A 21131-nucleotide genomic window follows, 5' to 3' on the forward strand; every position below is an offset into this window, starting at 1 on the left:
CCGCCGATGCACATCTGGCCAGCTGCTGCCTGGAGGAGAAAGGTCACCGTCTCTGCAGGTCCCTGGTGCCGGGCGTGCCCATGGCCTCCTGCCCACATGGCCCTGGGGGTGGTGAGTAGCTGCTTTCCTCTTTGTCCGGGGAAGTACACCCCTACCCCAGCTGCTCAATGAGGTCGCTGGAGCAGGTGGGAAATTGGCTCTTTTTTTAAGTCGTCTTCAGTGTCCTGTCCCCTCTCTGTTGAAGTCCCCTCAATCAGAGGGAAAAGACAAGCTTGACTCCCTGCTGGCCGCCACATGGAGGGGAGGGAGAGAATGAAGGTGACCCCGAGCCCAGCCTCGCCCAGGGCTGCAAGCCCCTACTGGAGGCCTTGGCTTTGGTTGTCCCTGTGAACACCTGGTGCGTGGTCCACCTGCCCGGCAAAGGAAGGAATTGAGGGGTTTAGGGCAAAGTGGCATAACCAGTAGAGTCAGGCTTTCTGGATGCCTCTCTCTGTGTGCGCCCCCATGACCAGCACATGATGCTGAAGCGCACATTGTCGTCCCACGAGGCGGGTGAGTCACTTCACCACCAAGAACTGGAACCAGGGTTTCGGCAGGGTTTGGGGCTCTCAGTTCCTCACTGCCAAAGACCATGGGTGAGGGGACCTTTATGCTTCAGCAGTATCTGAAGATCTGGGTGTCATGGGGGCTCTGGTTCAGTGTCTTGGTAGGTGGGAGGTACCTGGACTCAGGATTCCCCTTGGCCCTAGGACCCCTAGGGTCCCTCAGTCCTGGTCTGGGCTCCTTCAGACCACCTGGGGGCTGCAGCAGGGGAAGTCCCCGCAGGTGCACACAGTGCAGCGCTGCAACATCTCCAGAGGATTTAAAGCCAATCATGCAATTGGCTCTCAGTCAGTCTGCAGCTTCTTGTTTGAAGCAGTGTCAGGATGAAATGACCCTCCCTCGAAAGCTCATGTTGGTCCACATTGTAAACAATCGCTGTGCTGACTGTTGAATTTCAATTATATGCAAATACATTCATGCATTTGTGTATGTGTGTACTAGGGATGTGTATACATATGCTTCAGATGAGAACATTTTATTGCTTATCCTTTAACAAACATTATATGTGCAAGTTAATTAGAACTCCCAGTAAGAAAGAACAGTTTGAGATGGTTCGAGGTGGCTTCAGGCTCAGTTGGTGTCTCCAGCCCCCATGGGTTGCCTGCATTAAACAATCGATAACCAATGACAAGCATGGTGGCTGCAAGGCCAAGACACAAAACCCGAGTTAATTCAGTCCTGTCATTTTACACAACCACTTGGAATTTTAGCTCGTGTTTAAAATCTAGTCAACGCAAATTTTAGTTCTGACATGAATTAGTGGAATTAGAATATCCTTAAAATTGAAACTTATTCTTTTAAAATTATTATTTTAAAGCTGATGAATGAATGAAAAAGAAGAAGAAGAAGAAGAAGAACTGATTATTACATGATTATCACTGAAAAAATTGTGTCACATACACGAACGTGTTAAAAAATGATCAATTTTGGATGTCAGATATGAGAGGCTGCCTTCTGCCTGTGCCGATTCAGACAAGAGCAGGTGCCCCGCTCACTGGGACAGGCAGGGTTTCATAATCGGTCTTAATTGGCCCGCAACTATTTTGGAAGGGCTGGACAGGCAGGTCGTGGTTGGAACTTCCTAGCACAGTCATTCCATCTCATGGAATGAGTCTCTCTGTTCTGACCGGGAAACACTGTGTCTGCACTCGCCCACCTCCTCACCACCATCCGGGCTGGCAAAGTAAGGGTCTTGCGCCCTGCCCGTCGCCCTCTAATCTGGGGTCTCCTGCAAGTGCTCCAGCTCGACGCATCCTGGGAAACTGAGCCCAGCATGTTCTGCAGCCTACAGCGGAGGACGGTGCCCTGCAGAAGTCTGGAATGCAGGGGGAGCCGCGAGTCCCGGCCCTCGCCACACCTGCCCAGCCCAGTGCCTCCGTTTGTTCTTTTGGTCTCCAGGAAGGTAAGGATGTCACTCTTTGACAGCCGCATGCTGGTCCATGCTGGCTCCCGTGCAACTCAGCTGCGGATGTCTTCCAGAGTGTCCAGCCTAGCCAGCGCTGGGCTGTCCCCTGCCCTCCCAATCTCCAGCGAGCTTCTCTGCTCCAGGCTCTCCAACGTGGATTCCCCGGCTGCTGTACCGTGAGCGTGAGCGTGCTCCCCAAGGCTTCTCAGCCCCCAAACTTCTATTGGATGGGAACTGCTCCCACACATCCTCAACTCTCCTTTCCGCCACCCCTCAACTCCACTCCCCCAAACTACGCGTGGGTAGCCTTTCACAGGATTCTTCTCAATACACATTGACAGGCTGAATGCAGCTCTTGTCTTCATGGAGTTTTCCCAGTCATTGTCATGACACTAAAAATGCTCTAATTTCATCTTCGCTCAGGCTCCTAAGCTCAGCCCTCCTGCTCTCTGAGGGTGGAGTTGGGATAGCGCAGTGGGCTCCATGATGACCCGGCCTAGAGGCTGACTCTGCAGAGATGGGCAGGCTGCAGCCCTGGAGAGGAGGTGCCAGCTGAGAACCCAGTGTCCATCCTGTGGCCCAGGAGGTAGGCCCCAATGGGCAGCACTTGGTCACTCTCCAGGTGGGAGGACAGAGCCTGCAGCCATCTGGAACCCGGGGCCATATTGGTTTCTCTTGCTGTGTGACTACAGATCAGTCACTTAAACTCTCTAGGGAAGGATGCTATGATGAAGAAGGTCCTCCTGGCGGGTTAATGGAACTGGGAAAAACAATGGCACAAAGGAAGCAGGAGGTGGGACCTGTGGCATGGGTGCAGCCCCTTCCGGAGGAAGTCCCTGGGACAGCACAGACCATCACCGAGGCAGGCTACATTCGCTCTGCTCCACCCCGGCCCCACCACCACACGGCACTCAGACACATGTTCAGAGTCCTGAACCCCAACACGGAGAGAAGCCGGGGATAGGAAGTGGGCCCAGCCACGTCTCAGTTCTTCTCCTGCCCACGGCCTCGCTTCCCCGAAGCCTTACCCCTTCTTCCCTGCAATTCCCAAGTGGCCTGGACTGCACTTTGCCTCTGGAGCAGAGGACAGCGGGTTCCTCCCAGTACCGTGACCTGTGCTGTTGCAACATTCCCTCCTGAACGTGGAACCCATTTCCACTGTGCGTGTTCTCTTCAAAGTTCAGGGTTCCAGCATCCTGCAAGGACAGGCCACACGTGCGGTTTTACATATGCACACGTGCACACACATGTACCTGTATCTATACACACATGTGAACATATATATATAAATATCATACATGAAGTTCACTTCTTCCTGGGTCCCCACTCACCAGAACAACAATAGCATCTTCCCAATGTCTCCATGCAACCGAAAAGTGTCTCCAAAGGAGACCACAGTCAAGATGAGACTCTGCTCAAAGATACAGCTCATTCCAGCCAGCACATTAAGATTCCGAAGTTAAGAGCACATTGTGAGATGTGAATCGATGTGACATTGTCAAACAAAATGACCCGTGGGCTTGGGAGGTTGGCGCTTGTAGATGAAGCCGAAGTGTGCATCTTAATCTTGATTTCCTTAGGGACTGTTTCCTCCATTGTCTTCCTGACTCTGATTATGTTCTTGTGCGATCCAAACAGCTCTGGTCCCTGGGGCTGGACAGTTCTTTTTTCTTTCTTTTCTCTCTCTCTCTCTCTTTTAAAAATGTTATACAGGACATACTGTTGTTGTGTTGTTGATGTTTGATCAAGCGACAACTATTTCATTTTTAAACTATAAGTAAACATGTGTGCGCAAAATCCCATCTCATTAGAAGGAAAAGGATTGGATTGAAACTCCTGGTCGGTGTATAAATTATTTAATGCACAAGGGCTTCAGAAAACCAAAGTTCAGCACTCAAGAGTTCGACCTCAAAATGGCACGAACAATCCAATAGGTAAGCACAGTCCTCTTCATTTATATCCATAATCTCAGGATATTACAAAACCTTTAGCCTTAGGAAAATTTCAGTTGGGATTTGTACGTGACGCCAAGCTTATCTTTTGCTTGATTTTAAAGGTATAGTAGGAACTGTGCAAGCAGGGTAATAACAGAGATTTTGAATTCCAGTATAGGGTCTGTCTCTCCTATCTCTTTTTGTCTGTCCAAACATGATTTGGAAACTTCCCTGCTGCCTGGTTCGGCGGCTATGTTTTGGGATCTGGAACCGCAGCGTAGAGACTCCATCCATCTCCATATCTGGACTTCGCTCACACGTTCCCTAAGCTCTCTTTCAATTTCTTTAGCTATGTACTTCAGTGAACTGCAAACAAACAGATCATTTTCCTGATGGTGATAAGGCAGTAATAGAGTTTACTTCATTGCCTAGTGCCCTTCAGATATGCTTCCTACCAAACTCTTCAGCAGAACAAATATAGTTACTGAATTTGGTTACTGGTACACAATGAAATAATAGCTAAATAACACAGTTACATGGTTATAATACAGTTAAATCATGCAGCAAGTTGCACACAATAGAAAACGCACTTAGGCAGAGAGAATGAAATTAAGGGTTAGAGGTAAAAGAGAGGCTGTATCTTCAGATGTGATTTGAAATGAAAAGCAGGCACCCTCGGAAGGACACACAAAGATGTCCCCAGATGCTGCCTGAGGAAGCGACTTCTCGTCCACCCAGGGGAGACAGGGTCGGACGTGGAAGGGCACGCTGGGTTGGGGAGCTATCTGCTCTTACACATCCTTTCTTTTCCCTTTCCACTGTGATCTTCTGACTTAGTTTTTCTTCCCTCTTGCTTGGCCTTCATCATCGCTAAATAGCCCATCTTCCAGTTCTCTTCGGATTTGTCCCACAGAGCATTTCCAGATCAGTTATCCTTTCACCCTGATTATATTGTCCTTTGGAACTTTTGCTTACTGAAGTAGAGTGTCATTTTCTTAGCCTGGCATTCAAGGCTTGGACGTACCCTTTGCTGTACCCTACTGCTTAGTGGTGGATAGCGGCACATCAGCATCACCTGGGAACCAGTTAGAAACGCAGACTCCCCGGCTCCACCTGGGACCCGCTCAGCGGGAGTCTGCATGGTCACAGGCTCTCCAGGTGACACTCACGCAGGGAAAGGCCGAGCAGCACGCTCCAGCCACGCCAAAGTGCTCACGCCTCGACTCTGCTGTTCCCTCCACTTTTGCTCCATCTTTGTGCACATTTGGGGTCCTTTTAGGACTGCCTCAAATGTTCACCTCCTCCACATAATCTTTCCCAGTTATTCTGTGGATCCGGCACCCCAACACTCAACAAATCGAATGCTCCACTATGAAGAGCACCTTTACTTACATCTTACCCTGTCCACGTGGCAGCAGGGGAATGGCTTATACTTCAGCAATCCGCACTACATCCAGTGGCTGGCCAGCGATGCAGAGTGTGGCTACACGGGCGCAGGAAAGTTGAACGCTCTTTCTGCATTGGAGAAATTCAAATAAGGTGGTTAGCAGCAACTGCTACAACCTCCTGTCAGGAGCTAGAGGCAGGTCACGAGAGGTCAAGTGTGAACCACAGGTGTGAGGAGACAGAACCTTTGAGTGTACCAGATCAGGAGACAAGGGACAGAGCTGACATGCGGATGTGGTGGCCACACCAGGAGAGAAGGAGAGGTGGAAAGGGTAATGGAGGATGATGGGTCCCTAAGCCTGTCCAAGTCCCCGAGGACTCTCCACTATCAGGTCACAGGCTTTTATAACAACATCTTCTAACCCCCATTATTCGAGAAAACTTGCATACATCTCCCTTTCTCACAACCTAAATAACCTACTTGGGATCCTCCAAGTGGAGCTGCCCTCTTCCCTAACCTTCTCAGGGAGACCACATTCTGCTTTCTTATCGACTGTTTTCTAGTCTCACATTATAGCACCTGTAATGCTATTAACACCAGCTAAAAACAAACTGTGATGAGGTTGTCTCTTTCTCAGTGTTTTTAAGCATCTGGCAAGGTACATGTTTAAAAATAGTAGTGGGATTATACAAACTGGATTCCAAGCAAGCAAAGGCAAGGTGAAGATCTCTTGGAAGAAAGGTGATAGGATTTCTCATTAGTAAGGGCAGCTGAACTGTAGAGTGGACAGTATTCAGTAGAAGTCTCTGGTGCATTGTTCCAACCAAGCCAAAGAAACACAAGCCAGCATGTACTATTAATACAGGATGGTCAATGTCCTGGCAGGAAAATTAGTGACTCCCATTTCTCAGTTACCTGATCTCAGCTGATGCTTTTCCATCAGTACAGTCATTTCTTTCTTTCTTTTTTTTAAAGATTTTTATTTATTTATTTGAAAGTCAGAATTACGTAGATATGTAGAGAGAGAAGGAGAGGCAGAGAGAGAAAGAGGTCTTCCATCCGCTGGTTCACTCCCCAATTGGCCACAATGGCCAGAGCTACGCCGATCTGAAGCCAGGAGCCAGGAGTTTATTCCTAGTCTCTCATGTGGGTGCAGGGACCCAAGGACTTGAGTCATTTTCTACTGCTTTCCCAGGCCATAGCAGAGAGCTGGATTGGAAGTGGAGCAGCTGGGACTCGAACTATTACCCATATGGGATGCTGGCACTGTAGATAGTGGCTTTACCCACCAGGCCACAGCACAGGTCCCAACACAATCATTTCTTGTATTGAGTTAATTGTACCAAACCCATGTGCCCAGCTGGTCAGCAGTCTCCCCTCTTAACTTGTAATCTGCTCCAGGCTGTTCCTACAGCTTATACAACGCATGCCAGTTGGAGAACGAATGGGTCTCTGGACTGAGGGAGGCAGCTCGACTGCCTGCTACTTTTTGGAGGGTGGCCTCCCACCGGACGTCAGTGGACATGTGGGCACGGTGGCCATTGCCAGGGAGCTGTGTGCCCAGGGAGAAATGGTTCTGGGCACACGTGCTTTTCTTTCAGTGTGGGATACCAGCTGAACCTGAAAAACGTCATTACGGCCGCTTGGGAGGAGAGCAGAGAGGGAGTCCTAATTTTCCAAGCACGTGGGGATTTTTTTCCTCTTTCTTAACTCCCTCCTGGAGAACGCCATCCTCCAAATCTGGAGTTTCATCTGTTTTTAAGCTGGAAGCTTCTTTAATGGCTTGTGACTCACAGGGCCTGGGTGATGGTTGCTTTTTCTGTGTATAGAACTATAATCCTTCTCAATTATCAAAGACATAAATTACTATTATTTCCTTACCAGATCGAACATCTTGCTTAAATATGTGAAAGAAAAATTGTTGGTTGTCTGGTGAATTTTCCTCTTGGAAAAACTGCCTATTCTTAATCTACAAGTTCAATGAAAGTTCAAAAGTTTATCAGTGCAAACTCTATGGTCTAATAATTCATCAGCCCTCTTCTACATCCACATCAGGAGACTGTGTGTTGAGATGTTTTTGTCTCCTCTCCCACGTAAAAGTAATCAAACAGCACATTTCCCGGGCGTATCGCGAATACCTATTGATCATAATCAGGGCCCAGATGGCATGAAAGAGCTTGGCTGACACACAGGCTCTGATGTCAATCACAGGAACAAATTGATCTTGACTGTCTGGCCATGTTTCTCCTGCCCGAGCAGAATCCCATTCAGTGCTCTGTTTAGAGAGTCCTGAGCAACGAGCGTTTCTGAAGGAGTGTCACAGTCCAAAGTTCCTGCAGAGGGAGAGTTGATTACCGAGGAAATGGTGGTTTTAATGCACTTCATACTTACCTTTACCATATGAAGGTCAATATCTTTCTCTGGTGTTGAAAGAGCTCTCGTCAATTTAAAATTTATCCTGATTTATGTCTGCTAATTAGGGAAAATCCTGATTTGCATTTTTCTATGACAGTATGAAGTGCCATTAATACTTCTCTCCAACTGGGATTTGTTTTCTTACTCATTTTTTAATTAATAATTTTCGTGGAAATTACTAAAGTGCTCACTCAGGCCATCAATCTTTCCCTTATGACTTAGGTACAGACATATATGCTGGAGAATAATGTAGGGAGAGTGGGCCCATACCCCTAACACTATTGTATGCATTAACATTTTCTGTAGGAGCCGGATAAGAAAGAACCTTCTTTGATACTATCTATTTCTGTCCATTACTTTACTGCTTCATATATCAAGGCTGCCAGGAAAGTTCTACAGGAAATGGGTCTGATTCCATCAGCCTGGGGTTTGGGATGTGAGTGAAGAATGGCTTGGGGGGCTGATGCTATGGTGCAGTTGGTTAAAGCCCCAGCCTGCAGCGCCGTCATTCCATAAGGTGCCGGTTCATGTCTTGGCTGCTCTTCTTCTGATCCAGCTCTCTGCTATGGGCTGGGAAAGCAGTAGAGGTTGGCTCAACTCCTTGGGCCCCTGCACCCATGTGGGGACCTAGAGGAAGCTCTGGGCTCCTGGCTTTGGATCAGCTCAGCTCTGGCCATTGAGGTCATTTGGGGAGTGAACCAGAAGAATGGAAACCTCTTTCTCTCTCTGGCTCTACTTCTCTGTAACTCTGTCTTTCAAATAAATAAAACAAATCTTAAAAAAAAAAAAAAAAGAAGAAGAAGAAGAATGGCTTGGGCCAGTCCCCAGCCCCAGGCAGCCGTGTTTTCTGCCTGGTCCTCCCCTCTTGTCACTTAGCCATCCTACACTTTTTCTTTTTCTTTTCTTTTATTATATTTTTTTTTGACAGGCAGAGTGGACAGTGAGAGAGAGAGACAGAGAGAAAGGTCTTCCTTTGCCGTTGGTTCACCCTCCAATGGCCGCCGCGGCCGGCGCACTGCGGCCGGTGCACCGCGCTGATCCGATGGCAGGAGCCGGGTGCTTCTCCTGGTCTCCCATGGAGTGCAGGGCCCAAGCACTTGGGCCATCCTCCACTGCACTCCCTGGCCAGAGCAGAGAGCTGGCCTGGAAGAGGGGCAACTGGTACAGAATCTGGCTACCCGACCGGGACTAGAACCCGGTGTGCTAGTGCCGCAAGGCGGAGGATTAGCCTGTTGAGCCACAGCGCTAGCCAATACACCTTTTCTTTAAATTTGGCCCCTACCTGTACTCTCACCGATGGGGCTGGGGGTGGAGCTAAGCAAATGATGCTTTCATGTTACTTTCCTTGAAACAGCTCAGCCTGCTCTGCAGCCATCATTGAGAGCCGCCCTTGTGACCCTGGAAGGACCAATCCAAAGCCTGGTCTAACCCAACCAGATGTCTGAGCTGCAGAATTCAAGTGAAGACACACACAGTCTGTAATCGGATGATGTTGGGTGCTGGAAATCAAAGGCATATCAGATACGTTGGAATGAAAGCCATGCGGGCCTGGGGCAGCCATTTCCAGCGTGTGTGCTCTCATAAGTCAGCAGGGGAAGTCCGTCTGTGAAGACAAGCGAGAGATCAAAGCTGGCACAGAGATGAGAGACCCGAGGCTGTGCCAGGAGCAGAGGGGTAAGCCGGGCCGTGGGGTCTGCGGTGTCTGACTTCCCGTGACCCTGCTTGCCTACCTCTTGTCCTGGGCGGCTCTCACGCCTGCCCGTTGTGCTTCTGAACAGGCTCTTGTTTTTCTTAAGCTGAGTTTCTGTTCTTCACAAGCAAAGATGCCCTGACTCGAAAGTCCCCTGCTGGAGACATTCAGACGGGAACCGCAGTCTCCTTCATTGTCCAGTGCCCGGGAACTGGGAAGATCACGGTGCTCTTTCATGCCGCTGAGTGCAGTTCACAAGAGAGACTCTGCCAGGGGAAAAAGGTGGCATTCTTTAAATGTTCAAACCTCTCACCCTCACCTTCAAAGCCTGCTGCACTCATCCTCTGCCTCTCGCTCTAATGACTGCCCCTGCTCTCCAACACTGGCCATCTCCTGACATCAGTTGCTTTATTCTTCTCTCCTGGGGAGAGATGAAAGTTGACTGACTGCACGCTTTGCTATTTTTCTCATGGAGAGATGGAGTCTAATTCCCGATCCCTTGACTAAGGCCTGACCTTTGTGACCTGCCTGACCACGAGAGTATGGCAGAGGAGATGTTTGGGTCTTTCAAGGTTGGGTCATAGGAAGCCTTGTAACTTCTGCCTGTGCCCTGGGAAATGTTCTCACAGAACCCCAAGCTACCCTTTAAGAAATCCTGCTGCCATAAGGCTGCTATGTTGTGATAGGCCCAAGACATGATGGGGCAGATGACAAAGACACAAACACACTCACATGCATGCACGCACACACACACCACACACACACACAGGCAGGCCACACACAGTGTTCAAGCACCAAATGTACGAGTGGAGAAGTCATTTTGGAAATGGACTATCTATTCCCAGATAATGCCATGGAGAGGTGAGATAACCACCCAGCTGAGCCCTTCCTGAATTACTGGGGCACAAAAACTGTGAGCAAAATAAAGTTTTGAAGTAGCTTGGTACACACCAACAGATAACCAGAATATTCTGTCATCTCAGGGTGGGGGTGGGGTGTTCTAGCCTCCTTGCCTTTCTGAATCCCGTTCTGTCAACAGAGGACATCATGTTCTTCTTCTCCATCTCTGTATCCTCTTGTTGGTTTGGTCTTAAGATTTGTTTAGTTTTGAAAGAGTGACACAGAGAGGAAATGATGAGAGAGAAAGGAAGAGATCCCCCATCTTCTGATTCACTCCTCTGAATGCCTGCAAGGTTTGGGTCTAGGCCAAGCCAAAGCCAGGAGCCAGGAAGTCCATCAAAGTCTCCCATGTGGGTGCTGGGAACGGAAGTGCTTGGGCCATCATCTGCTGTCTCCCAGATGCATTTGTTGGAAGTTGGATAGGAAGCATAGGGGTAGCCTCATACTGGGCTGTGGTGGGATGAGAAGGCCATGCCAAGATGGCCGCTGGCAAAGGAGTCTGCTAGGCAACAGGCTGTGATTGGATGGCTTTGGAAACCACATGGCAACAGAGCCTGCCTGGCAACAGGCTGTGATTGGATGGCTTCGGAAACTGCCTGGCAACGGGCAGTGATTGATTAGGGCATAAACTGCCCTTTGACCGGATTGGCTGCCTTGGCTATATAGCTGCTGCACCAACTGAAATAAATGAGTCTGTGGGCTGCTGGCATCTGGCCCGCTTTTACCTAATTCTCGGAGTCTGTGCCTCTTGCCCCCACCACACTCCTCCTCTCAGAACGAATCCGCAGCAACACTGGGCACTCCAGTAGGGAGGCAGGTGTTCCAGGTGGTGGCTTAACTTGCTGACCAACAATACGCACTCCACATCTCTGCGTCCTGTGGTGAAGAGGACAAAAAGCTCCCTTTCTGGGAGGACTTCTTGGATTTTTCTTCTCTTCTGTTCATGTTTGGCCAAAGTCACACTTACAGCCCCTTGCTTCTATGATCCTGAGTGCTTTCTGCTATGTTTTGCAGTATCATTTTCTAGTGGCCCGCAGGGAAGAGTCCATTCTTTCCTCCTTTTGTTGACCCCTATGCACCTTGAAAGAGCCCTGGACAGAAGGGATTCAGCAAATGTTGATTTTCCTAACTGCTCTTGTCTTTTGTTTAGCATTAAAAAATATATTTATGGGGGCCAGTGTTATAGCATACTGGAGTAAGCCATTGCTTGTGACACTGGCATCCCATATGAGCACTTACTTGAGTTGCAGCTGCTCCGCTTCCGATCTATGTTCCTGCTAATGTGCCTGGGAAGGCAAAAGAGGATGGCCCAAGTACTGGACCCCTGCCCACCACGTAGGAGTCCCAGATGTTTTTCCTGGTTCCTGGCTTCAGCCTGGCCCAGCTCCCACCATTATGTCCATTTGGTAAGTGAACCAGCAATAGAAGATCTCTTTCTCTCTCTGTCTCCCTCTGTCTCTGTAACTTCGCCTTTCAAATAAATAAAAGTTAATAAATCCACTGGTTCACTCCCCAAACACCAGCAATGGTCAAAATTGGGCCAGGCCAAAGCCAGGAGTCCAGAACCCAATTTGGGTTTTCCATGTGGGAGGCAAAGTGATCAACCACTTATGCCATCACATGCTGATTCCAAGGTTGCACATTAGCAGGAAGCTAGAAGCAGAACTGAAGCCAGGACTTGAACAGTCTCTATGATATGGGGTGCAGGTGCCCCAACTGGTGGCTTAATGGCTAGCCCAAACACCTGCTCCACAGTTCTTGTCTTGAGGCTAAACAATTCTCATCAGTTAAGCCACATGTACATTGGAACTATTTGGAGGCTTGCTTCAATTATATATTTTAAATCAAGTATTTAGATTTTGAGGTACTTCCTAGATTTTATGTCAAATTGTACATAGACTTCAAGATTTTGGGGGAGTTTGGAAGAAAACTGAAGGAGCGCAGAAAGAAACCCCCACCTAGCATCATGTAGTAGTAATGGACAGAATCAAGCGACTCTGACAGTTTGCTTCCTGGTTAGCACACATCACTTAAGGGAGGTCAGGGCCAAATTCTACTATAAAGTTCTGCTCTAGCTTGTACAAGTGGGTGTCTTCTAGTCACATCACCGATTTCTAAAACCTGTTTTGTTTGGACTTCCCCAGCCTCCACCAAAATGAACTTTCCCACGTCCCCAGAACACCTGAACCCCCTCCCGTTTCCATGTACCCTTTGGTTTCTCTTTCACAAGCAAGCAGTGTTTGGACAACTCATCAGCGTCCAACCTCCTCAATTAGGCAGAGCAAACATGCAGTACTCCACACCATCCTGCACTGCCATAGAGAAAGACAGAGTTCAAGCAACATGTTGGCTCAGCACTCAAGGATTTGAACTCTGGAGTTTACTTCCCTGCAAGCAAAGGTGGAACCTAGATCCCTGTACTTTTCTAGATGGGCAAGTAAGTTTTTATCTTCAGTTTTCAAAGAATCACTGTTCCCTTTTCTGTACATATCCATTTCCTCTTATCCATGGTGTGTTCTTATCTATCATTGTACGCGTACCACTCATCTGTGGAATGTTCTGCTGTTCAACTTCTTTGTTTTTCTTAATGTTGACAATCACAAAATCGGCAACACAAAAGCAGGAGACCCGAGTGGAGATGCAGAGGTGTTTGTTTTATTATTATTTTTTTAATGATGCAAAAGAAAAAGAAGGGCCAGATTTAAGAAGCAGGTTCTTCTTAAAACATTTTGTTTTAAAAAGCTGTGAAGTTATTGCACTTCTCCCTAGAAATCACAACTATATAAATTCTAACTTTTCCCAGTGCCGAGGCACACGGGATACAGGAAACATTCACCATGTTCTATTCATGTTCAGAGGTCGTGACTAAGATAAATAGATTCTAGAGAAGCACCAATGTGGGCGTACTCCAAGTGGGAGGAATCTCATGTTCCAGTCTCCCTGCTGAACACCTAGAATCTTAGAGACTCTGAAGTTTGTACCTGACTCTTTTACAAGGAGGATGTGACTCAGGTCACGGTGTGATAGATCTCTGACACGACAGCGTGAAGGCACCTGGATCTGAGCATAGGGGAGCAAAACAAGCTCAAGTGGAAAGTTCAAATGCATGAGTGGTATTCTTACAAGGAAGAGACAACGGAGTGTTAGCAAAGAGTAGCTTTTATAGAGGAGATGGCTGGCTAATCACCCATGCTTCAAACAGGAATGTTTGTGCTTTGTCTTTCTTTCCTGTTGTCAGTTCTAACACCACTCACGTGCATGCACGGGGATGCACACACGCACGTACACTGAGAAAGAATGCATTCATACTTAATATCCAATCTGCTGAAAAGTATTTACTCTTTCTCATCGGAATGCTGAACTGTGATGATATCTTCAGTTCCTTAGCAACAAACTGTCATGTCACCCCGGCGCAATTCTGGTCAGCTCAGAGGAAAGAGAACATTGCTCTGTGACGGAGAAAACCCTGTTTTAATCACAACCTGGATAAGAACTAGGAAGCCAATATGAAAAGGCAGGTCCAGGAAGCTGCGCTGGAACAAGTGTTTTTGATTAAGCCTTATGTGGGCACAAAAGACCCCTTTAGGATCCTTTTTTATTGAATAATTTCCCTCTGATCCTTGAGTAACTAAAAGGAACACTGGCACTTCACATTAACCTGGGACCTGGAGCCCATCCGAGGCTCCATTTGCCTGACTGCTGCCAGGAGCTGCATCAGACCCGGGCTTCGTTCAGGAGGTGTGAGCCACCCAGCTTTATTTTCCACCTGTGCCTTCCCATCCCTCTCTCCTGGGTGGGGACAGGGGACGGTCAACGGAAGCAGTATTTTCATGGTACTTTCCTGTGCTTATCGACTTCTGGGAGTCTGGTCGGGAGAATGTGATGGTCGTGTAGGAAGATGTAGATTCTCCCTAGGACCCTGGTCCCAGGAAAAGGGGCGGGGCTCAAGCAGGACACTGAGGATCCCCTCTCATTCTTTCCCTGTTCTAGTTGTTAGGAATGGCGCAAAAAGAATCGCTTTTGGTCCTGTGAATAAAGCCAAATTATTGAAACAGGAACAAAATGAAGCCAAAAATTGCAGAATTCTTATTACAAAAAAAGATCAATAAAGAGTGAACAGCAGAGACACCCAAGAAAGCCAAGATTATTTAAACAACTTCAAGTGTGTTTTCTTTCTTTCTTTCTTTCTTTCTTTCTTTCTTTCTTTCTTTCTTTCTTTCTTTCTTTCTTTCTTTCTTTCTTTCTTTTGACAGGCAGAGTGGACAGTGAGAGAGAGAGAGAGAAAGGTCTTTCTTTTTGCCGTTGGTTCACCCTCCAATGGCCGCCGCGGCCGGCGCCCTAGGGCCAGCGCACCACGCTGATCCGATGGCAGGAGCCAGGTGCTTCTCCTGGTCTCCCATGGGGTGCAGGGCCCAAGTACTTGGGCCATCCTCCACTGCACTCCCTGGCCACAGCAGAGATCTGGCCTGGAAGAGGGGCAACCGGGACAGAATCTGGCGCCCCGAGCGGGACTAAGAACCTGTTGTGCCGGCGCCGCAAGGTGGAGGATCAGCCTAGTGAGCCGCGGCGCTGGCCCAAGTGTGTTTTCTTAAAACTGTATCAGTACAATTTACCCAAAGTCCAAGATTCTGTATTTAAATGTCTGAGCAGTCATTCAGTTGCAATGCAGACAGGATGTTCGAAGGCCACTCTGTAACGGTTTACCCTGGTTCAGATTATCTGAAACCCAGGGGGGAAATGTGCATTCGGTGCGAAAGCAACCAGAAAACGTCTGAGCACAAATCAAAAGAATGATCACCACACTCGCGCTCTGTACCCATTCCTGGGTCCCCAAGGCTCTCGTTCTGCTTGTCTTGGCACTTTTTCATTAGCTGCCTTTGGTCGGACCGGCTGGGAGAGGCAACCAGCGTAACCACCGCCCATGAAACCCTGGGCACAGTGCGAGTGCTGTACAGACCCAGCGGCTGCGAAGATGCGGCCTCCTTCCACGGCCTGGCGCTGCATGGGAGGCTGCCGGCGGAGACCCCCTCGGGCTCCCACGGAGGTCAGCAAGTGCCTGATCATCTGCCGAAGGGGCCACCCCGCTCTCATTTCAGTCTCTAGCAAGCTCTTGCTCAGTGGGTAATGAAAAATGGCATTTGCACCAAGCGGAGAGAAAAAGCCTTGTTTCTCTAGCACATCACGCCTTGCATTACTCGGGAGACATTTCATATCCTATAAAAAGAATGATCTGTAGAACTTAGTGCGCCTGGCAGAAAAGTTGCAATGTGTCTTTAAAAGAGCTGTCTTCTCACGGTGTGTGTGTGTGTGTGTGTGTGTGTGTGAGACCTATCTCTCCCACTCCCCACAGACAGAATAGCCGGTGTTTATAAGCAAATCCGTCTGGCCTCTTCATGATGACCCAGAATAAATATCTGACATACACTAGCCTTCAAGCTCTCCTGTGTTTAGGCATGAATTGTTCGTCTCTATGCCTTTTGTATCCAGCCTGAAGGAAAGACAAATGATACAAGGGATGGGGATGATTTACATTATCAATGGAGGCAGAGGTTATGCCTGTGTTTATCTGATCCTCTTTTATTGTATAACAAACGGTGAGATAACCAGCCTGGCGCACAATGAACATTCAACCCGACTACCCGTTTCCATGTTGACTTTAGTTTTAAAATATATTCGAGGGACAGGGCCTCGGATATAAAACAGGGCTCCTTTGGGCCAGGCAGGCACGCAGGGAAAGGATGAGCTTCTCGTTTAGTTGCAGGCGTACTCTCCTCCTACCTGCTCTGTAGCGCTTCCTCCTCTATGCACTGGGAGAACTGGCGCTCCACTTCCTGAGGCTGATCAGTGGATGCTCGCTTCACGTTGACCTCGCATCCTTAGACAAACGCTGGGAGCTTGGAACAGATTCACCGAAAAGGCCAGAGGGGTTATGCATGAGAGAGCACAGGTAAGCTTGCTTTTTCTTTAAGTAAAATCCAATCTTCTCCCAATAAACCAGATCCAGAAGAGCACTTCATGAATCCAACCAGAAGCCTTCAGGGACAGCCTGTACCACACTGGAACAGGATGGGCCCAGAACACACGCACTAAGGACTCCCCTGGGAGCAAACTACCATTCTCACGCAGCAGGAACTGATCACCGGTGAGAAAACAACGCTTCTTAGTCATCTGGGATCTGGGGATCCCACCTACTCCTGGGTCTCCCCCAGCGCAGATGCTCTGTGTGGAACTCACGGGCGCCGTGGTGGTAGGGTAGTGATGATGGAAGATGAGCAGATGGAGCAGTGGCAGGGAAGAGGAGATGGCCCCATACGTCCAGTGCCCGACACTTCTTACAGTTGACTCAAGGTGGGGCAGAATGTCAACCGTGAGTCGGATGGGGAAACACACTCAACCTGGTTGTTCTGGGCGACTGCAACTATAAAACTCAGTCAGAATGTACAAAGCCCATAAAAGTAAAGAGGAGCAAGAAATTGAAGAAAAAGTCCAGAATTTGGAATATCACAAAATTGGTGGTGAACATACCATTTTTCTCTCAGTGCAGCTTGAGCGGCCTCAAGGGAGCCTATGTCATGGTGCAGAAAGTTAGCCACAGCTTTCGGCGCCGATGTCCTATATGGGAGTGCTGGTTAGAGTCCTGGCTGTTCCTCTTCCAATACAGCTTCCTGCTAATGAGCCAGGGCAGGCAGCAGAAGGTGGTGGGAGAGCTGGATGATGACCACACTTACGTTGTGTGGGAGAGCTGGATGGAGTTCCAGGCTCCTGACTTTGTCCGCTGTTGTGACCATTTGGGGAGTAAACCAGAGGATGGAAGATCTCTCTGTCTGTCTATCTTTCTCTTTCTGCTGCTTTTTTGTTGTTGTTTTAACGATTGATTGACTTATTTGAAAGAGAGAGAGAGGGAGATATTTTCTGTTTGTTGGTTCATTTTCTAAATGGCCTCAACAGCCAGCACTGGGCCAAGCCAAAGCCAGGAGTCAAGAGTTTCCTCCAGGTCTCCCACACGGGTGCAGGGGGCCAAGCACTTGGGCCATTCTCCAGTTTTTCCCGGGTGCATTAGCAGGGAGCTGGATTGGAAGTGGAATAGCCAGGACTTGAACTGGTGTCCATCTGGGATGCTAGCCTTGCAGGCAACAGCTTAGTCCACAGTGCCAGCTACTGTTGCTCTGCCTTTTAAATAAATAAACAAATGTAAAAAAAAAAAAAAGAGTGGACATCAGACAACTGATGAGCTGAAGGAAGACTCCCAATGCTAAGGAAGAGTGCAGAACTCCTCTGTGTATTTTATCGTCTCTGTTCTCTACACTGCAGCTCCTGAGTAATCTCTTAATGCAATGCTGGAATTAAAGAAAGCCATGAAGGGCAGAAATCAATGAAACCAAACATATAAAAATAATAGAGAGAAACAGAAGCCCAAAGTTGGTTCTTTCCAAAGATCATTAAAGTGAACAGGCCTCTAACAGAATAAGAGAGGCATATATATATATATATGAGAGAGAGAGAGAGAGAGAAACACACTTAAGGATGAAAGATGAGCTATTGCTACAGATCCCACAGATGATTTAAAAAGGCATCAGGGAATACTACAAATAACTCTATGTACAACACAGAGAAACTGTGCCAATTTCTCAAAGGATCCAAACTAGCAAGACACACCAAGTTTAAGTGGATAACCTGAAAGGTTCTGTAACTATTAAAAATACTGAACTTGCAACTCAAAATCCTGTCTCATCAAACATCCTGTTTTGCTTCCTTGACTTTTGTTTGTTTTCTCCTTGCTTTGGATTTATTTTGCTCTTCTTCTGCTAGTTTGTTAGGGTGGAAGCATAGATGTTAATTGGATTCTTTCCTTCCTTTTCTGTCATTATTTAATGCTATAAATTTATTCTAAATACTGCTTTACCTACAACTGCATCTTACAAAGATGTATAGAAAAAATAATACAAGAATACAAAGATAATACAAATGAAAATATTAAATATTAAAATATTAAATATATAAAGAATTAATATTTATCATTAACAAAGATAAAAATCCAACAAAATATTGGCAAGTTAAATCTGGCAACATATAAAAAGCATTATTATACCATGATCACTGTATTAATAGTCTAAAGAACCCAAATCACACATTAGCTTCTACAGAAAAATGACGTGAACAAGTTCATCATCTACTTTTGATAAAAATCTGTCAGAAAATTAAAAATTGAGAACTCCCTCAAATTAAAAAACAGCAGCTATAGAGAAACTTACAGTTAACACTAAACAGCGAAGGATTATATACTTTTCTTCAGATTATATAATTTTGTCCTCAGCTCAGCTGTCAGGCTGTGGTCTCCACCTTTTTCACTCCTACTCAGTATTGTACCGGGAGTATCACCAAGAACAGTAAGGCAAGGAAATGAAGATTGGAAACATTGATTGGAAAGGAAGAACTAAAGCTCCATTGCGTGGTTTCTATCCTTCAGTCAGTTAATGTGCTGCATTACAGGAATTGGTCTACATGGATAAATCCCACTTGGTCATGCTATGTGATCTTTTCATTGTATGGGGAAAACCAAATGTCCACATAAAAATAAGGAAATTTGGCCCATATTTTACAGATACAAAATTTACTGCACAATGGGTAGAGATCCGAATATATGGCCTGAAACTATAACATTTCTGAAGGAAAACATAAGTGAAAGCTCCTTGACATTGGGATTGGCAATGATTTCGTGGATCTGACCCTAAAAGCATAAGCAGCCCAAACGAAAAATAGACAAGTGGAGCTACATCAAGCTAATATGCTCTAACACAACACAGGAAACAGTCATGAGGGTGAAGAGGCAACCTAAAGAATGGAAGAACATATTTGCAAACCATATATCTGATATCAAGTTAATATCCAAATGCATAAGGAACTCCTGCAACTCAATAGCAAGACAAAGCAAAACAAAACCTATAACACACACACACACACACACACACACAATCCCAATGGCCAATTAAAAAGTGGGCAAGACTTTTTTCTAAAGAAGTCTCACAGGTGGTCAACAGGCATATGAGAAGATGCTCAACATTGCTAATCATCAGGAAACACAAATCAAAATCACAGTGAGCTGTTCTCGCGTGCTGGTGAGGATGGCCGATGTCCAGAAGACAGGAGATGACAAGTGTCAGTGACACTGGGGAGAAATGCAGCCCTTGTGCACTGAGAACATAAAGTGGTGCAGCTACTTTGGAAACCCGTACGGAGTTTCCCCAGTAGATTACAAATGGAGCTACCATATGATTTAGCAATCTCACTTCTGGAGATGTATTCTGAAGAATTAAAACCAGGGTTTTGAAGAGCTGTCTACACCCTTGTATTCATTGGAACATTATGCACAGCAGCCAAGGCATGGAAACCATCTAAATATCCTCAATGGGTTGCAAATAAAGAAAATATGGCATAGAATCACAATGGAATATTATTCAGCCTTCAAAAGGAAGACAATCTTGTTAACATTGGCCACACAAATGGGCCTGGAAGTCATCATGCCAAGTGAACCGTGCTGGGCACAGAAGGACAAATACCGTGCGATTCCTCTTGTGTGAAATATCTCAAATGAATCTAAAGCTGCAGTCAGACACCACCACACACTTATTAGAATGGCTGAAGTAAAAGAAGAATCCTTCAACCCAAAGTGCTCACAGCGACGCAGAACAAAGACTCTCAGAACCCTCCACTGAGAATGCAAACTTGGACAACCACTCTGGAAAACACCAGGGTGAGTTCTTATCAAGCTAAACACGCGAGGGCACTTCAGATAGTTTGTAGAAAAAGGAATTAAAACACAAGTGTATTTGGGTGCAAATTTTTTCCCCTGCAATCCGCATGTAGTTGTTTTTTCCAAAATGCACACTTCCCATGACTGTTTTGGAGACCCTTTCATCCACTTAGCATGCGATCCAGCAATCCCACGCCTGGGCATTTACCCTAGAGGAATGAAGACGTACGTTCCTACAAAAGCCTCTATGCGAATGCTTTCAGCAGCTCACTTCATGATGCCTAAACCTGGACGTAATCCACATGTCCTTCAATGGGTGAATGGATAAACAAACGGTGGCGCATTCATACATTGGAATATTTACTCAGCAATAAAAAGCAACAATTTGGATGAATCTCAGAGGCATTTGAAAGGCATTCTGAGCGAAAGAATCCAGTCTCAAAAGACTGCATACTGTATGATTCAATTTATATAGCAGTCTCAGAAAGACAAAACAATAGTAATGGATAACAGATCACAGGGGTATCAGGAGGGAGTTCTTAGAGCAACGGAATTTTTCTGTATCCTGATTGTGGTCATGGTTATGTGTATTTATACAAGTGTTAAAATTCATAGGTCTGCATAGACGTACAGTCAACTTTACTGTGCAATGATTAAAAATTAATCTAGGGAGCATCCCGGTGAACTCAGCCCTCTGTTCCCCAGCCTCGTCTTTCCTGGAGGGTTCAAGGCTCCCCTTCCTCCCTCTGCTCCAGGGCTGTCTTGTGCCTCTCCCAGACCTGCCACGGCCAGGCCATCTCCCTCTCCCAGGCTGGGGTTTTACTCCGCTGTGCTGTTAGTCAAGAGCAACCCGCAGCGTCCACCGTTTTCAGACAGTTTCCCTCAACAAGCAAACAACAGAGGCCATCCTGGGTGTCTCTCCCCGACTTCCGCTTCCAATTTCTCAGTGCGTGCTGCCAGTTGTGCTTCCAAGCAGGTCCCAAATTGAATCGAGTCCAAGCCACTGCCGTCTTTGGTCTTAGCCACTGCGACAGCCTCCTATCTTG

At 47.0% G+C, this 21131-nt stretch overlaps 1 long non-coding RNA gene across 1 annotated transcript; it reads left to right on the forward strand.

Moving 5' to 3' along the window:
• The first annotated feature begins 1816 nt into the window (after positions 1–1816).
• On the forward strand, positions 1817–10385 carry LOC149122411 (uncharacterized). The gene is made up of 2 exons (XR_016220802.1): positions 1817–3942; positions 9099–10385. It is a non-coding gene; the product is annotated as an uncharacterized LOC149122411 (long non-coding RNA).
• The last annotated feature ends 10746 nt before the right edge of the window (positions 10386–21131 follow it).

The sequence above is a fragment of the Oryctolagus cuniculus genome, chromosome 14 (assembly GCF_051225735.1).
Source record: "Oryctolagus cuniculus isolate XC-2025 breed Fujian yellow rabbit chromosome 14, ASM5122573v1, whole genome shotgun sequence".
Lineage (NCBI taxonomy): Eukaryota > Metazoa > Chordata > Mammalia > Lagomorpha > Leporidae > Oryctolagus > Oryctolagus cuniculus.